The sequence below is a fragment of the Leptodactylus fuscus genome, chromosome 1 (genome assembly GCF_031893055.1).
Source record: "Leptodactylus fuscus isolate aLepFus1 chromosome 1, aLepFus1.hap2, whole genome shotgun sequence".
Lineage (NCBI taxonomy): Eukaryota > Metazoa > Chordata > Amphibia > Anura > Leptodactylidae > Leptodactylus > Leptodactylus fuscus.
Window position 1 is genome coordinate 203052408 of NC_134265.1, and position 18332 is coordinate 203070739.

At 44.2% G+C, this 18332-nt stretch overlaps 1 protein-coding gene across 1 annotated transcript in view; it reads left to right on the forward strand.

Moving 5' to 3' along the window:
- The window catches only part of SSBP4 (single stranded DNA binding protein 4), a 584851-nt gene that overhangs the window by 307576 nt on the left and 258943 nt on the right, over positions 1 to 18332 (forward strand). The gene's annotated exons all lie outside the window — the stretch shown is intronic.

The following is an 18332-nucleotide window of genomic DNA, read 5'->3' on the forward strand; positions in this document are numbered from 1 at the left end:
TGACCAATAATCGGAGCAGTAAAACAAGAAAAAGAGAGGAGGCCACACCGAGCGGATCCTTGTGCATTAATCAATAACACTTGGTAGGTAAAAAGAAACAATTAGCCTCTCACCTGGAAAGGTTGTGTGAATGACACAACAACCTTTAGTGCATTAAGAATAGCATGTAAGGCAGCAGAGGCAGCAGCTGTAGACGCCACAGGGACGTAGGATGCTGGTATGTAATGGACCGACTTCCTCAAGGGATTGGGTCGAGGATAAAACAGCGCTCGCCAGTAGATGTAAAATGAAACTCCTTTATTGGCATACACAACGCGTTTCTGGCAAATAGCCCTTTTTCAAGTGTATAAAATTCCTTCCACAGTGGGCCAGAGCATGACCCCCCCCCCCCCCCCCGGGATTTTTTGAAAAAATTAGCCACTGACACACTCATCCCTCGTCAACATACAGTACCACAGATAGAGCTGCAGTACAGTACACGTACAGAAGAATCTGTACGTTTTACTTTTACTATTGATTTTAGCAAAGCATTGAAAACCCGTGGCCATTTAAATGTGCATAATATCATCTGTAAAAGTATACTTTATTTCCAGAAAAAAAAAATATTTTTTATTATAAGTGGATGTGGATAATCTGGAGATCCGAATAAACGAGGTCTGGATAAACCAGGTTCTAAATAATATACTGTATTAGAGTCTTCCTGTTACAAATCTACAAAACTTAAAGAGGACCTTTCATCAGATCGGGCACAGGCAGTTCTATATACTGCTGGAAAGCTGACAGTGCGCTGAATTCAGCGCACTATCGGCTTTCACGATCTGTACCCGGTGTAAAGCGCTATCGGTCCCGGTACCGTAACGCTTTACAGTCAGAAGGGCGTTTCTGACACTTAGCCAGGGATGCCCTTCTGCCCAGCAGCGCCTATCGCACTGTGCTCTAAGACTGGGGAGGAACGCCCCTTCCCCTCCTGATAATACTCATCTATGGACGAGCTGTGTGAGCAGAGGGAGGGGGCGTTCCTCCCCGCTCACACAGTACAGCGCGATAGGCGCTGCTGGGCAGAAGGGTGTCCCTGGCTAAGTGTCAGAAACGCCCTTCTGACACTAAAGCGCTACGGTACCAGGACCGATAGCGCTTTACACCGGGCACAGATCGGGAAAGCCGACAGTGCGCTGAATTCAACGCACTGTCAGCTTTCCAGCAGTATATAGAACTGCCTGTGCCCGGTCTGATGAAAGGTCCTCTTTAAGATTGAATACAATTTATGAACATTGATATAGCTATAATAGTAATTATAGGCAATATCCTTGGTTTCTTACTGACTGACAGTTTTCGATTTATGACTGATTTCTTTATTTCTAGCACAGTAGCACGTACCCCTACCTATCGTTCAATCGTTTACTTGAGTTGGGTAAGGGCCCCGCGCTTATGAATCAGCTTTCTTTAGACCTCTGTGGCTCGAATTGAATATAGAATAAAAATATTCCATTCTATATTCAGTTCGAGCCGCTTTAGGCCCAGGAGGGCTCTACAAAAAAAAAAAAAAAAATACCGGATTGTGGTTTTATTTAAGTATTTCATGTTGATTCACTCATTGCTTGCTTATGGGGCTTTTTAAGCGGTCACGCTTCTAACCGACCTGCGTTTTTCGGTTAGGTCCCGACTGCAGGGCCCCGCTGGCTCGCCCGGCCCATTTTTTGTGGGCTTCTTTAAGTATTTCACACCGACGCGATAATTTCGGAGTAGGAAATTTGAATATAACAGATTTCTATGTCTCTTTTACTCTTCACTTGCTTATGGGCTGATTGAGCTTAAGGGGATCGCGGTTCTAACCGACCGACCCGACCTGCATTTTGTTAGGTCCTAGCCGTGGCGCGGGGCCCCAGGTGGTTGCCCGGCTCGCCCGGCCCTGGATCTGCCCTGCTATTAGGTGGGTCACTGAGCAGTTTTTAGATCACTGATAGAAAGTAACACAGGAGACCTTTACCTATACAAAGGTGTTCCCCATAAGTGTTCATCCCGAAAATCCAATAATTGAGGAAATGACTGCAAGAAGTGCTATATCTGCATGTCACGCCAGGTGTCAAGTGGTGGGAGATCGCATGGGGGTACTAAGTCTGAGCCTAACCGCCAGCCTGACTCACCTCGAAAACGTATGGCTCTGTACAGTCTAACGCATCACCAATTATATTAGGAAAAACTGTATCAGTTGTGCATGGGTTACCTAAGATCAGGTAGCATTTAGAGTTATATGGTATTGATTGAGTAAAGCATGGGGATGATAGGATGGGATATGAGAGATGTCAAAGGGTGAGACTTAAAACATGGGGCCATCTGAAAGAGTACTGGATATATCCATCCAGGGGTTTAGGTCTTCAGGCCAGCACCAATGCACAACCCTGGTCAGGTGGGTGGCATGGTAGTATAATTTCAGTTCGGGGAGTGTCAGTTCAGCTCTGTTCTTCGGACAAATGAAGAGTGAATGACTATCTCTAGCAGATTTACCTGACCACAGGGTCGGACTGGCCCACCGGGGAATCAGTGAATACCCCAGTGGGCCCCGAGCCCTGACTGAAAGTTTTCATTTTACCAATGCAGATGCATTAGTCGGGGCCCGATCGGCACCTGATCAATGCATTTGCCTCAACACACAGGGGCCCCCATTAGCTGATGCTGAACACATATTGGAGGACAGCATGTGCAGCTTCAGCATCAGCTAATGGCCGCTTCCTTCACTTATCTGCAGCAGCTATGGCTGCTTTCCTATGAAGTCTCGTCCCTGCTGCCTGCCCTTCCTCTCTCTCTCCCCCACCCCCTCCTCCTCACAGTGAGTCCTCTTACATTGTAGCGTGTGGGGAAGACAGGAGCTGTCTGCTGCGATGGTTTACTACTGCTGGAATATGTGAGTAAATTATTTTGGTAAAATATGTATGTTTAATATGTATATATGTGTACATTTGTGTAATGTATGTGTCTAGTATACTGTGTGAGTACTTTATGTTTGTATACAGGTATGTGTGATTATATACAGTATGCTATAATAATGTGTATGTATATATGTGTGTATATATAGTATTCATACAAGTATATACCGTATATGACTTATACAGTATATGGTATATAAATGTATATGTGCTATAATAATGTATTTGTGTGAGTAAATATGGTATATGTATAAGGCCTGGTTCACATCTGCGTTCGGTGATCTGTTCGGGGAGTCTGCATGGGAACCCGAACGGATTACCAAACGCATTAGCAAGCAATGTGCAGTGAAAGTACGCAGACCCCATAGACTATAATGGGGTCTGTGTGCTTTCCGTGCGGTGTCCGCACGAATCATGTGGACAGGAAAGTAGATCATGAAGTACTTTTCTGTCCGCATGTTCTATGCAGACACCACACGGAAAGCACACGGACCCCATTATAGTCTATGTGTGCTTTCACTGCACACCGCTTGCTAATGCGTTCAGTAGTCTGTTTGGGAGGGTCCCCATGCGGACTCCCCAAATGGATTACTGAACGCAGATGTGAACCAGGCCTGAGTGTGTAGGTATATAGTGAGTGCAATCCCATCCACACATTGCAGAAATACACACACGGCAGACACACTGCAATTTCCAAAACTGTTGCAGTTTTGGAAATTGCAGCATGTCACTTATACCTACAGAAACACCTGCAGTTTCCCTATAGGTATAAGGCTAAGTTCACACGGGGTTTTTTGGTCCAGAACCTGAGGCGGAGGTCGCCTCAGGTTCCGGACCAAAAAAACGGGTAGCCGCGACTGAATGCTGGTGCACTGCACCAGCATCCAGTCACGGACTCTGCTCCAGATTACGCCCAATGAATGGGCTTAGTCGGGAGGAGGGAGTGTATTCGCGAATCTCGAGGCGAAACGGCCTGAAGAATGAGCACCTCGCTTCTTTTCCAGGAGTCGGAACAAACCGGCTCCCGGAAAATAGAACTGACTGGCTCCCATTGATTTCAATGGCTTTTTGGTCAAGATTTTGAAGGGAATACGGCCTCAAAATCCTGACCAAAAAACCCTGTGTGAACTTACCCTAAAGGAAACAGAAAGTCCCCAGAGGAAACCTCTGCGGAGTTTGTGCAATAAGCGTTTTTTGCTTTGTCTTGCTACATGGGGCTTTAGCCTAAGACTGAGTTCACACTGAGTTATTTGGTCAGGAATCCACCTCAAAATCAGCCTCCAAAAAAGCCTCCCAATAGAACTCTAACCCGATAGAACTCTAACCCTCCCAATAGAACCAAATTCCTGACCAGAAAACTCTGTGTGAACTCAGCCTTATAGTATGATGCTCAGTATATTGAGATAATAAGGATGAGGCCCAACAGCGAGACGCAGCTAAAAAAAATAGCTGTGGAAAAAAATTGCGGCGAATCTCTATGTATTTTTTCCACAGTGTTTTTCATTGAGCTTTTGATGCATTTTCCCGATACTTTCTCCCGATTGCGCAGCTGAAAGTAACCGGCCATGTTTTTAGAAGCGCACACATTTTAGAGTTTGATGCTGTTCCACATCTTTTTTTCCTGCAGTGTGCGGATGAGGTAAATTTGATTAAATTTCATTCACTTTGCTGGTTCCATAAAACACATTTTTTTTTTCTGTAGTAGCCAAAGATGATGTGTTTCTGCAATGTGAGGTTTGAGGTATTTATGGCCTATCCTGAGTATAGGCCATAAAAAGTTTAACCCTGGACAACCTCTTTAATATGCCCCACACACATTAACATCCCCCTTCCGCACAATATGTTAGCCCCATTACTGCTCCCACACAGTATAATGGCCCCATCACTGTACCCTATACATTATGGGGAACCAGTGAAGTGGCCATAAAATATTTGGCCCAGACAACCACTTAAGACAGGTTGTCTATAAACTGGAGTGATCACTGTGGTGGCCACCAGGGAGATGTAAAAATGAAAAAAAAATTTTAAAAAAAGCCTTCTCACCTGTCCCCAGCACCCGGTTGTCCCCACCTGTGTCTGTTTGGTCTCATGGTTTCACTTCTGGAAATCCTATTGGTCTCAGTGGTCACATGAGGTGCAAGACTGCCAGCAAGGAGGTGCCAGCACGAGACCGAATGGACACTACCGGCGACAACGGAGCGCCAAGGACAGATGAGTATTCTTTTTTGTTTTTTTTATTTTACCTCACACCCACCACATGGGTTGCTCCAATTCCTGGACAACCACTTTAACCCCTTAACGCTCTGGTCAGTAATAGTACGTCCTGGCAAGTAGCACGTTCGCGCTCAGGTCAGTACTATTACTGACCAGTAATGGCGCCGGCACAGAAGCATTACACAGCCGAGGGCCTGGACGAGCTGCCCCAGTGAATTGCCGGTCGGAGCTCTGCTCCGATCGGCGGTATTAACCCTCTCGATGCCGCGGACGCATGTCCACGACATCGGGAGCGTTTTCTGTGACATCACCCCCCCCCCGGGCACCCCCCGCGGCGAGATCGGGGGGTGCCCTGATGAATTTTATGTAGCCCGGGGTCTGGTTAGTGACCCCGGGCTGCTAGGACCCCTGCTTACCTGCTTGGATCCTTGCTGTCCTGCCGTGATGCCCGGAAGTGTGTCTCTGCGTCTGCAGAGACACACTTCCTATATAGCCTGCAATACACGTGTATTGCAGGCTATAGTACTGGACCAGCAATCAGAGTATTGCTGGTTCAAGTACACTAATAGGACAAATAAAAAATGTGAAAAAAGTGTAAAAAATAAATAAAGTGTTTGAAATAAATTAATAAAGCCCCAAAATTCCCTTTTTCTATAGCAAATGAGTTATTAAAAAAAAAAAACCTAAAAAATAATAAAAACAATGCATATTTTGTATCGCCGCGTCCGTAACAACCTGTACCATAAAACTAAAACATTATTTCACCTATATGGTAAATGTCGGGAAAAAAAACGGAAACGTTTTTTTTGCCATCTCACCTTAAAAAATATGCTATAAAAAGTGATCAAAAAGTCGTATGTACACCAAAATAGTACCAATGAAAAGCACAGGTTGTCTCGCAAAAAATAAGCCCTCAACCAACTCTGTCAATCGAAATATAAAAATGTTACGCATCTCAGAAGATGGCAATGCAAAAAACATTGATTTACGTCCCCAAATGGGTTTTTGTTCGGCAAAATTACTAATGCATAAAAAAACCTATAAATGAGGTATCGCCGTAACCGTACCGACCCGCAGAATAAAGTTCACATGATACTTATGCTGTACACCATGTGGAAAAACATTTAAAAAGTAAAATGCAATGCCAGAATTGATTGATTTCTTTTTATCCATCAAAAAAGAGTTAATAAAAAATAGCCAATAAGCTATAGGCACCCAAAAATGGTGTCATTACAAAATGCATCATATCCCAGAAAAATAAAAGCACTCATATGGCCACATCAACACAAAATAAAAAAAAATATAGCTTGAATAATGTGAAGACAAAAAACCCCCCAAAATCGCCAAATGCGTCAGGAGGGGAATATATAAGCGGTGCGACCCTATATCAGGGTACAGACAAGTTTTGCAGCTTACAAGAGAAAAAACAATAGAAGAGACCCCCAAAGTGACCCCCCCAATCATAGGAGCTACTGGGACATAATAGAGAATTTGGTGCTCCCAATGTCCTCCGCACCGCTTACATATTACCTCTTCACCATCCGCTGTGCATTCACGTCTGGGATACTAATACTCACTACACCCCCTGATAAATTCTTTGAGGGGTGCAGTTTCCAAAATGGGGTCACTTTTGGAGGTTTCCCACTATTGTGGTACTTCTAGGGCTCTGTAAATGCAACATGGTATCTAAAAACCATCCTAATGAAATAGCTGCCCGAAATCCCTGAAGGTGCTCTTTGATTTCTGAGGACACGTATTGAGTCACGTTGCACAGTAGGGCCACATATGGGATATTTCTAAAAACTGCAGAATCACAGAAATAAATATTATGGTATGTTTTGCTGTTAACCCCTTCATTGTTACGGAAAAATGTGGTTTGAAATGGAAAATGTGCATAAAAAAGTGACTTTTGGAAATTTCACCTTCATTTTGAATTAATTCCTGTGGAACACCTAAAGGGTTAATAAAGTTCCTATATACAATTCTGAATAGTTTGAAGACTACCGTTTCAAAAATGGGGTCATTTATGGGGCTTTTCTATTATATAGGCCCCTCAAAGTCACTTCACAACTAAATAGGTCCCTAGAATACAAAATCTTGAAATTTTCTTGAAAATCTGACAATTTGCTACTAAAGTTACAAGCCTTCTAACTTCCTAGAAAAGTAAAAGGACATTGAAGAAACAATGCCAATATAAAGTAGACATATGGAAAATGTTAATTAGGAAGAATATTGTGTGTTATGACTGTCTGTGTTTTCACGAGAATAACAGAAACTTTCAAAATTGATAATTTTATGAAATTTTCAGTAGATTGTCTGTTTTTTAACAAACAAACGCAAAGTATAATGACCAAAATTTACCACCAACATAAACTACAATGTGTCACGAAAAAACAATCTTGGAATCACCTGGATAGGTAAATGCATTATGAAGCTATCCTCACATAAAGTAAAAGACGTCATATTTAAAAAACAGGGTCTGAGCCTTAAGGCCCAAAGTACCCTGCGTCCTTAAGGGGTTAAAGGATTTATCCATCTTTCTAATATTCAAGGCCTGTCTTTAGGATAGGCCATCAATATTTCATCTGCGATAATACAACAGGCAGGACCTCTGCAGATCAGCTTTTCCAGGACACTTCAGCTACGGATAATGGTAACATTTCTAGGAGCCATGTTGTTCACTTGCCATACAGGCTGTAGCAGCAGGTATATGTAGTGCACATGGTATAGTGCGTGAGTAGCATGGCTCCCAACATGTTATTACCTTTATCCACCCTGTCTCGATACCGCTGATCTGCAGGGTCCTGGCAGTGGGCCCCTAGAAACAATTCCACTGGTGGTCCCTAAACACTCCAGTCCGACCCTGCCTGACCATATAAAAGATGTCTGAATGACAGAGAGGGCCCAAAAAAATGTGGACTGGGTCTAAAACAATTTTAGGAAGTTATATGAGGTTAGGCAAGGCAGGTTATTCATTTAAAGAGTACCTTTCATGGTCCAGGGCACAGGCAGTTCTATATACTGCTGGAAAGCTGACAGTGCGCTGAATTCAGCGCACTCTCGGCTTTCCCAATCTGTGCCCGGTGTAAAGTGCTATCGGTCCTGGTACCGTAGCGCTTTAGTGTCAGAAGGGCGTTTCTGACACTTAGCCAGGGACGCCCTTCTACCCAGCAGCGCCTATCGCGCTGTACTGTGGAGCGGGGAGGAACGCCCCCTCCCTCTGCTCACACAGCTCGTCCATAGACGAGTATTATCAGGAGAGGGAGGGGGCGTTCCTCCTCGCTCACACTCTACAGCGCGATAGGCGCTGCTGGACAGAAGGGCGTCCCTGGCTAAGTGTCAGAAATGCCCTTCTGACTGTAAAGCCCTACGTACCGGGACCAATAGCGCTTTACCCGGGGCACAGATCGGGAAAGCCGACAGTGCGCTGAACTCAGCGAACTGTCAGCTTTCCAGCAGTATATAAAACTGCCTGTGCCCAATCTGATGAAAGGTCCTCTTTAAAAAAAAAAAGTACACCTGCCAAACCATGTGTATGTGCCTTTTATCCATCTGGCACAGTTAGCCTTCACTTTCTTCAGCAAAGGAGGTAGGTTGGCTTGGAAGAGGTTTTCAGATGTAGGGTAAGGAGTTACTGATTAAGGTATGGCAAAGCGTGCTACTCATCTCTGGATTATTCCTATCTACCATATATAAACGGGCGTAGTAATGCCGAAATGTCATAGCAATATCTGCAGGTTGATATACTCTAATCTAGCCAATAGTCTGGAGTAGGGGGATGTACGCAGAGGCCTTTTGCGTTCAAAGGGCTTACCAATGGGAATGGCTACACTTAATTACAAACCTGTAAAAGTGCCTCCAGCATTTAGCCAGGGTGCCTTTTGCTCTGTCAGTCAGTAGGAGGCGCAATGCTTCCCAAAATAGAAGAAGCTGAGCTCAAGTACAATGTCAGCCTTCCATTTATGTAGTAGTTCTAATGTTCGGACCTGGTAAGAAGCCAATCATTATTTCTTCATACGAGATCCGTGTTGTGTAAGAACACCGCAGATCAAGCATTTGTGTGTTTCCCATATTACAGAAGGATCAAGAAGGTTCACCATTTCCTTCTCTAGTAAAGTAAACTGCGAGGGACGATTTGATGTCGCAGAGGACACCCAGAAGAGTCAAGCTCAATTGTTATAAGAGCGTGAGCTGAGAAAGTGAAGCAATTTCTGGTGATACTAGAGAATGTAGATGTTGGTGTCAAATGGAAAGGTAATCTATACAGAAGTACCTATTATGGAACGAGGGGTAGAATGCTTAATCCCAATCTGATGAGTGGAGGAATCGCCAGGTATAAACCACTCTTAATACCTCTGAGGACCATGTGAGAGTGACGTGATATGCCGAAGTAGGTACCAAGCGTCTAGGGCACAGGTGTCAAACATAAGGGCCTTGTGTTTTATGACTCATGGCCACGTCTGTTATGAAGTGACCTGAGGTTATAGCCGATTTTCGGACAAATCTGCACCGGAGACTCAGACACAGATGTGAACCTAGTCTTAGCTTTTTTTTTTTTTTTTTGCTGTAAAGTGGATGGAGAAGATTGCATGCCAGCAGACCAAGCCAAGCTACAAGGCTGTGACTGCAGGTAAAGCTCTGATGCAGAGTATACAGGCCAAGCTAAGCTCCAAAGCAGATGCTTGAGGCCAGGCCAAGTTCAGAAGGAAGGGCCCTGGAGGAAGAAGATCATTGGAATACCCAGAATGCTGGGTTGCTCCTAGTGGAGATTCTAGCCTAGGGGCCGACTGGAAAGATACTGATGGAGAGCACCTCAGTCCACTACACAAGTATTCCCATGCCCCATAATCCTGGATCCCCTTTTCTTGACTTTAGGCTTCCTGTCCAGCTGGAGAAAGGGAGGGATCCTTTAGCAGATGTTTTCATGGACAATAGGAAAAATATATTACAATAAATCTTTCACTACCCAATGTTGGATAAAAGGAGATCCCATAAAGTACATCTTTATTGTAAAAGTTACACTGATGTCACGGCAAATGTAAGTGAAATACTGACATTAAAGACATCAGATTTTTGCCAGCAGATACTGACACTTTTAGCAGAAAATGTGAAGAGATTCAAGTAGCAAACAGATAAGAAACTTCTATACTGGTCTAATGCATATGCAAACATCTACAATTACAGAAGATGTCAACCATGCATAATTAGCTATTGGATGTTATCCTAAAATAGAGGAAGGGTATCCCACTACTATGTGGCCCGTGAATGAACAGAACCTTGCACTAAAATTGATAATTGTTTACTGATAATCGGATTTTTTAGAACCCACGAAAGCATCCAAAGAGGATTGACCCCCCCAGGGACAGGAAATCTATGGTACAGAGGAGCCTCTAGTACCCCTTAGTTGTTTTATGGAAGCCAGAGAGAGACTACAGTTAACTTGGAACACAAGACCTGTAGGTCAAAAAAAAATTTATTTATTTATTTTTTTTTTGTTTGCTGGCTAAACACAGTGTCAAGACCATTACCACATAAAGGGTGGACAGTGCTGTTGTGGGTGGCAGATCTAAATCCAATTAAAGGAATTATCATTTTTCCCATCACCCACAACAGGACCCAGAGAATAAAATAGGAGAATTATGGAGGGACCATCACTTGCAAAACCTTTCTACAAATGAAGATCAGCAGAAGGCCCATTTGTCCAGCCTATAATGGCAAAAAAAGGTAGAAGGTGAAGACCAAGTTCCTGCTTTGCAGATATATTCTATGGAAGCATCAGCTCTCCCAACCCCAGAAGTGGCAACCGCTCTAGTTGAATGCGCCTTGAGCCCATCTGACTGTACTGAACTGTAAGTCGGGGAGACTACTAGTCTAGCCCTCCCTAGTCAGAGTACTTTAAGGGAGCCTTCACACGGAGTAACGCCGGGCTCAATGTGTGCTTCTTTTTACTGCCGTAGTAATGCGAGGGTAGCGTAAACGTTTACGCGAGCAAAAAACGCGGCCGCAATTGCCGCATATACGCTCATAGTAAAAAACGTGACGTAAACGCTACCCTCGCATTTCTACGGCAGTAAAAAGAAGCACACATTGAGTCCGGCATTACTCCGTGTGAATGCTCCCTTAGAGGCTGCCTTCCCTTTGGTGGGACCTGAAAAAAGAACAAAAAGGTAAGCAAATTTCCTGGAAGTAGAGGACAAATACTGGACTTACATCTAACAGTGGTATTCCTGTTATTTAGCATTACAGGGGTTAGCACACAGGGAGGGGGAAACTATCTTCTGAGAACTATGGAATTTATGAGGCTACTTTAGGCAAAAAAGCTGGGTCAGGTTTAATTATTAACCTGCCATCTGTAATGACCGTGGATTAGCAGATAGACCTTGTAATTCCCCTATGCGATGTACTGAGGTAAGAGCCACTAAAATAATCACTTTCAGGCATAAATGTTTTATAGTGGTTCATAGGGAGGTTTGGATGAGGCAGATACATCTAGGTTCAAATCCCAGGGAGGAACTTTAGACAAAACAACAGGTTTACTTCTAGAGGCCACCCCAATTGAAATCAACTGTAATAAGTACAAGCAATAGCCAAATACAAATCCACAATGGAGAGTAACCATAGAATGGAAAATAAAACACCAGGATAAGGGATGCAGACAAAGGGGGGCAGGGAGAATGGGAAGGGGAAATAGGTTAAAGATTCTGTAGCATGTAGTAGGCGTCCTATGGGGACCAGATGGCATCAAAGGTCACCACCGTATAGTTGAGGCTTGAGGGGACAGCCCTGCGGTTGCTGTTTCTAATGGGGAAGATGTCAGAAGTGGAGTGGGGAAGTTTCACCTTGGTGGAGGGGGTAGAATACAATGCCTGTAGATACTCACCTCAGAAGCCTCAGTAATGGAGAAATGGTTGGCTACCACTCGGGTCCACAGTCCTTCTGATGTTATCTCCACCCTGACGGCATGGAGCGAAGCCCACCTGGTCCTTGTGGACAAGAGAGGGGAGCCATACATTTAGTCTGTAAGCTAGGAGTTTGTATATAATTTTTCAATAGGTCTATAGCTGGAACACTCCTGGGAGTCCTTATTAGATTTGGGGACTAAGGTAAGGTGGAAGTGCAACAATGTTGGGGGATAGGGGAGCCCCCCAGGAAAGAGTTAAATAGAAATCACATATGGGAAGGGAGGTTGGCCGGGAAAGTTTTATAATAAAATAGATGAACCTGGTATGCTGCAGCCCAGATGGAGGAAACTGAAGGATGGGAATAGTAGTGGCTGATGACGTGCCACCAGCTAGGCTGAGAACATTTAACCCCTCTCCCCACATCTACTCCTAGGCCGGACACTGATGAGGAGGGTCCTGCCGCACTACCTGATAGTGGTGGGTGTAGTGTTCCCAGGGCCACTTCCAGTTGATGAGCAGACCTCTCTACTCTCAGCCAGTGTGGTGGTATTCAGAAGGGCCTTGATGGTAAGGCAGAAACGTCTAAGAAAGACAGTCATGCAGTTCAAACAGGGTGATACTTTACTCAGCAAGGCTCTAGTTCTGTACTCCACTTCAACTCTAACTCCACTCCTCAAGCTTCTCTAGCAGCAGATACTGGGGGCTATACTTCAGGGTAGTCCTGACAGATTTATGGTTACCTTCTAGACGGTGCCAGGACAACACTGTCACCGGACAACACTCCTCCAGGACAACACTCCTCCTGGCACAAAATCCAAAATGATGACAGTCTGTCTTCCCTGTCAATGGTTGTCTTTAGTAGAGCCTTGAGTTGTATTTTTCCTCTTCAGGGGCTGTGTAGGAAACCGGTAGGCCTCAGTGTGCAGAGCAGAATACCCTGTCACATCACCCTCTAGCACTGTCCTCTACAGCACTGTACTCCAGACTGCACTCAACTGCCCCCCCTCAGGAGACCTGGGTCTTGCTCACCCTGTCCAGTGGCCTGTGATAGCCTGGGGCTATACCAAGTGTAATGGTATGAAGCACAGGGAAAAACTACAGGGACAAACATGGGAAAGAATGTAAAACAATGTTAAAAGTACATGGAACACAAAAACACAGGAGATACAAACACAACCTGGGGCGCATAAGACAATAAAAGCTGGAGCACTCTGGGGTGCTACAATCCGGTCTCAGGGCTTTACCGGTTGGCAGGTCCTTTAGGAGCAGGTCAGGGACACTTGGGTGAAACCTTTACTGGAGCATGGTCAGACCAGGAGATAGGACCCCTTATGCCCCCCTGAGTAGACAGAGGGTAAGACAGAGGGTAAAGGGCATTACCGAAGAAGTAGTCAAAGGAGAGACAGGAGAAACAAACAAAGACTAGGAAGCAGAATAACTAACGTAACATAGCATAGCATGAGCGGGATCAGTGTAGTTGTAACCCGGTGAGTCATGGACAGGACTAATTCTCCTGACATGGGGCTTGCAGGGAGGGTCATGGGTAGTAACCAAGCCAGGACCCAGTGTAACCACTGAAAGGAAATACAGAAGATCAATGCCCCATTAAGAGGGGGTGGCCATAAACTTCAGGCCAGGATTAAAGGAACAGGGAAAAGCTAGAAACAGATACATGGTAAGAGGGAGTCCACACTGCACAAAGTCCATAGCAGTAAGATAGCGGCAGAACTAGAACCTGCAAAAAAGTAAATATATTACAAGAATATGACATTGTCCAGAGGAATGAGGACCCGAGAATAAAAAAAAAAAAAAAAGGAAACTCATGGTGGGAAGGGGCCAACCCAGGGCTTCCATGGCGATGGCAAGGGATGTGGAAGCTGACGGCGTTTCGATTTCTGCTTTTCCACAATGAAGGTGCTGGCAGAGGGGGTGAAATCAGCTTCAGGAGGTCTAGAGTGGGAATCCCCAAAGTGTCACAAAATGGGTGCAAGTTTTTGAAGCATTGTTGTGGAGGAAACAAGGACCGGAGGTCCGTATACAGGGTTCCGCACTCACTGGTTGGAAAATACAAGGAGGTCTGGAAGGTGCAAATATAAAGCCTTTTTATTGGAAAACATGAACAGCAGAGTAGCACGACGCATGACACATCTGGCCCAACAGTACCTGTTAATTGCACTTAATAAAGGACCTTTTTGAAGCCTGAAATGCGTCGTACCACTCTGCTGTTCATGTTTTCCAATAAAAAGGCTTTATAATTGCACCTTCCAGACCTCCTTGTATTTTTCAACCAGTGAGCGCGGAACCCTGTATACGGACCTCCGGTCCTTGTTTCCTCCACTGTAATTTCCCGTCTTTTCAGTGTTCAAAGGCTATACCACTGCCACTCTCACCTAAGTAATATGGTTACACGCTTTCTGCAGGGCTGTCACTGCTTCACAACTTAAAGGGGCTGTTCACACAGAGTAAACGAGAGCTGATTATGGAAAAATACACATGTAAAAAATGGCATTGAAGTCAATGGGAGTCTGATTTTTACACGTGTATTTTGCCGTAATCAGCTCGCGTTTACTCCATGTGAATGGCCCCAAACAGTTGAGAGGACATCTAGTCTTTTTCATATGCAATTACTATCACTTCATCAAAGTTGCCAAATGCTGCACTTGGTGCGCTTGGTGGCCTTCTCCTTCTCTTTTTCGAAGCATTGTAGGGTGTGAAGCGACCATCTTGCAGGGGTGAAGGGAAATCCTCTCAAGGGTTAGCTGGAGGAGAGGGTGAAAATGAAGTCTCTTTTGGAGAGTGACCTAGAATAAATTCTGTTATAGCTGGATTTTAGTGCCAGTAAACTCAGTCTTTAGACTGCCGTGCTTTAGCAATGATAGATTCTTGACAGTGAATATAACATCTCGAGGGTTCACCCCCGAGCCCTTATGTCACAGGGCTTTTTGGGTCCTGTCCAGTTTGATTTTGTGGGAAGGATGTTCACGCAAGAGTAGGTTACAGTTTCACTTTGAGAAGACGCCAAAGCTACAGGATCGAACCATGCTCAGAGGACACTGGAGGATCGGGGACAGGTAAATATGACTATAGATGAGGTTTAAAGTTAATAAAATCCATACTAACTAGTAAAGATTGTCCCCCATAATGCATAGCAACCCTTTTTCTGACCCCCGCATGGTATAATGCCTCAAACTGTCCTCCAGATAGTATAATATCCTATAGCGACCCCTCCACACTGTGTACTGAGCTGTGCGCCTGCAAGACCATCACATGACCATGGACTGATTTTTACCTACTGGAAGTAAACAGAATGAGAGATATAGAAATCTGAAGAAATGATACAGAAATTGTAAAATTGTACACAAACAACATATTTCTCTCAATATTGATCTGAAAGTGGCCAACCCCATTAATAACAGGCAGATTAATGATAGAAATCATAGCTAGGAGTGAGGGAGAATATCCATGCTGCTGATATAAGCCTGACTGCAGCGGTAATACAGGCACAGGATTAGGACAGTTACCCCTTTCATTGCCAATCTAATTTTGTGCAAATCTGTTTTGCATTAGAGCAGTTTAATCTGTTTACTGACAAAGTCCGTCCTATTAAAATTTTTGTGAAAAATCTTTTCTCTAAGGGTTTTTTGGGGCAAGAGATTTTGTTTCCATCAAATACATATAACCTGTTCTAAACAGCAAAATTCTAATCTAAAAAAACTGTTATTTAAGCTTTGTTTTTTTTCTTATGCAAATTGAGCATGCTACTGTCGAAAAATCTCAGTTTAAGCACTTTTTTTTATGTTGCTTACCCATTAAAAGGGATCCTATCAATCAGATGGCATTTTTTCTCCCTAACACGTCGGAATAGCCTTAAAGGCTATTCTTCTCCTACCTTTAGGTGTCTTCTCCGCACCGCCGTTCCGTAGAAATCCCGGTTTTTGTTGGTATGCAAATGAGTTCTCGTGCAGCACTGGGGGAGTCCCCAATGCTGCGAGAGAACTCTCCAGCGCCGCCTCCATCTTCTTCAGGAATGTCCTCTTCACGCATCTTTTTCTGGTGCAGGAAGTCAAACTTATAGGCCTCAGGCAGAGTTCACTGTGTGTGCAGAAACAAGAGAAATGGCTGCTTACACAGTAAGTAAGCGGCCATTTTCTTGTGGCCTGTGGGCGTGCACAGCCCAAAAAACATGCCAGCATTTACAAGTCAACAAAACAATATAACTTTTCTGCACCATGTGTGTCTAAAAAATCCATGAGAAAGCAACAGTCTCCATAAAAAGGGTCATTTTGGAGGGTTTGAAAAGTTACAATGCGTAAAGGAGTGTCAGTACAGTGTATGGTTAAACGCACTTTAACTCATTGAGTTATATTTTTGATATTTGTATTTGTAGTTCCATTCAACCTTCGACCGACTTGCCTCTTCTTGACACTTGGTGTGATATCCTGAACTCACTCCCGACCCAGACAGAATATAGGTCTGATCCTACACTTTTTTTTCACCATTCTCTCGTCATTTATAGGCTTCTGGTTGTCCCCATTGAAGGGTTTGTTCCACTCTTTATGTTGTGATGGGAGGCTGAGAAGATGTATTTCTTGCCTCTCACATCAGGTCTCTGTCAGTTCCCGCTACCAGGAGGCCAGTTTCAAAGATCTTGTCCCACTGCTATAGGGTTCCCACAGAGTTACACACGTTTTTGCCACAGGTCTCTCCGATGTGCTGGAGGTGTGGTCAGGAAAAGGGTGACATGCTCCATGTCTTTTGGTCCTGTTCTGTCTTGTCCCTGTTTTGGGATGGTGTTAAATGGATCATTTAACAACTTACAAGCTCTCACTACTCTGACTTTTGGTCCTCGCTGCTCATGCTTGCATTCTGCAAAACAAGAAGCAAATTGAACCTCCTCTTCTTTCTCTCTGGATTTTAAAGGTCAATGAGATCATGCAAATGGAAAACTTCACCTCCTTTCTGCACGGTTGGAACCTGGTTTTATTGGTTGGAATTCCAACGCTCTGGAGGGTATCAGACGCTTCTGGGCCTTCCTCTTAGGCCTGAGCGTCATACTTTGTGTAGGATTTCCGCCGACGGCCACAGATTCTACCACTGTTATGCTAATCTTTGTCCTTCTGATGAGGACCTGAGGGTTGGTTCTCTGGACCCACATTGGGGTCCTCATTGTTTTCTGCTCACCCCCTACCCACTTTTATTTCTTTTCCCCTCTCGCTTCCTCTGTTCCCTTTCTCTAGTTCTCCTTTCCTTCCACTTTCACTCTTTAATCCTCTTAATATCACTGTATACGCTGTTGGCTGGGTTCGTCTGGGGGTCTCCTCGGGTGGCTCCGGCCTGCTTTGTTTTATGTTTGTATTTTTTGTATGATTGGTCTGTTTCGGACCTTTTTGTATTATTATAAAACTGCAATAAACATTTGAATTGGAAAAAAAAATGAAAAAAAAAAAAATATGTATTTGCTTTTTTGGCCAACTAGGTTCTGCCCGCGACTTCGTCTGAGTGTTGTTGGTGTCTATGATTTCGGCACCTCTCAAGCTGTCCTGCTGCTGACCTCATTCCTCACACCGTGACTGTGATTGTTCTGGCATCTCAGCAGCTCGCTGGGTCGCCACATAATGCGCGTGCTGTTGATGATCCGCCTGCTCTGGCGTTTCGACAGCTGTCAAGCTGCGCTTCTGCTGAACTTGTTCCTCTTGCTGTACCTGTGATTGTTTCGGTATCTCAGCAGCTCGCTAGGACGCCATATAATGAGCGTGTTGTTGGCGTCGATGATCCTAGTCAGCTCCGATTGAGGAGAACTCAGTGACTTCTGGCTACCTTCATAGCTCTTGTTTGCGACAAATTAGATTTTCTTTTTCCAGGCAAGTTGAAAATTGGCAAACTGCCAATTTGGATCAGATAATATGCAAATGCATGAACACACTGAGGGTTAGCATGTGTTTACACAGAGAGATAACAGCCCTGGCTTTCTCAGAAGCATAGATAAGAGCAGTGTAATATAGTATGTGAACAAAAATGCATAACAGTCATGAAGCCATGTCATTTACTGGGATAAAAAGAAGCCTATATTTTAATCGAGGTTACAATCTATCTATCCAAATCCGTTCAGCCATTTTTGCGTGATTGAGTAACAAACACAGAAACTTTCACATTTATATTATTATAGTAGAGTAGATAGATAGATTAGTAGAATAGAATAATGTGGTATATGACCTTTTTTTTAGTTGCCCCACACACGGTATATGACCCCCCCCACACCATCTGACCACCTTTTTTACCTCTCGCACACAAA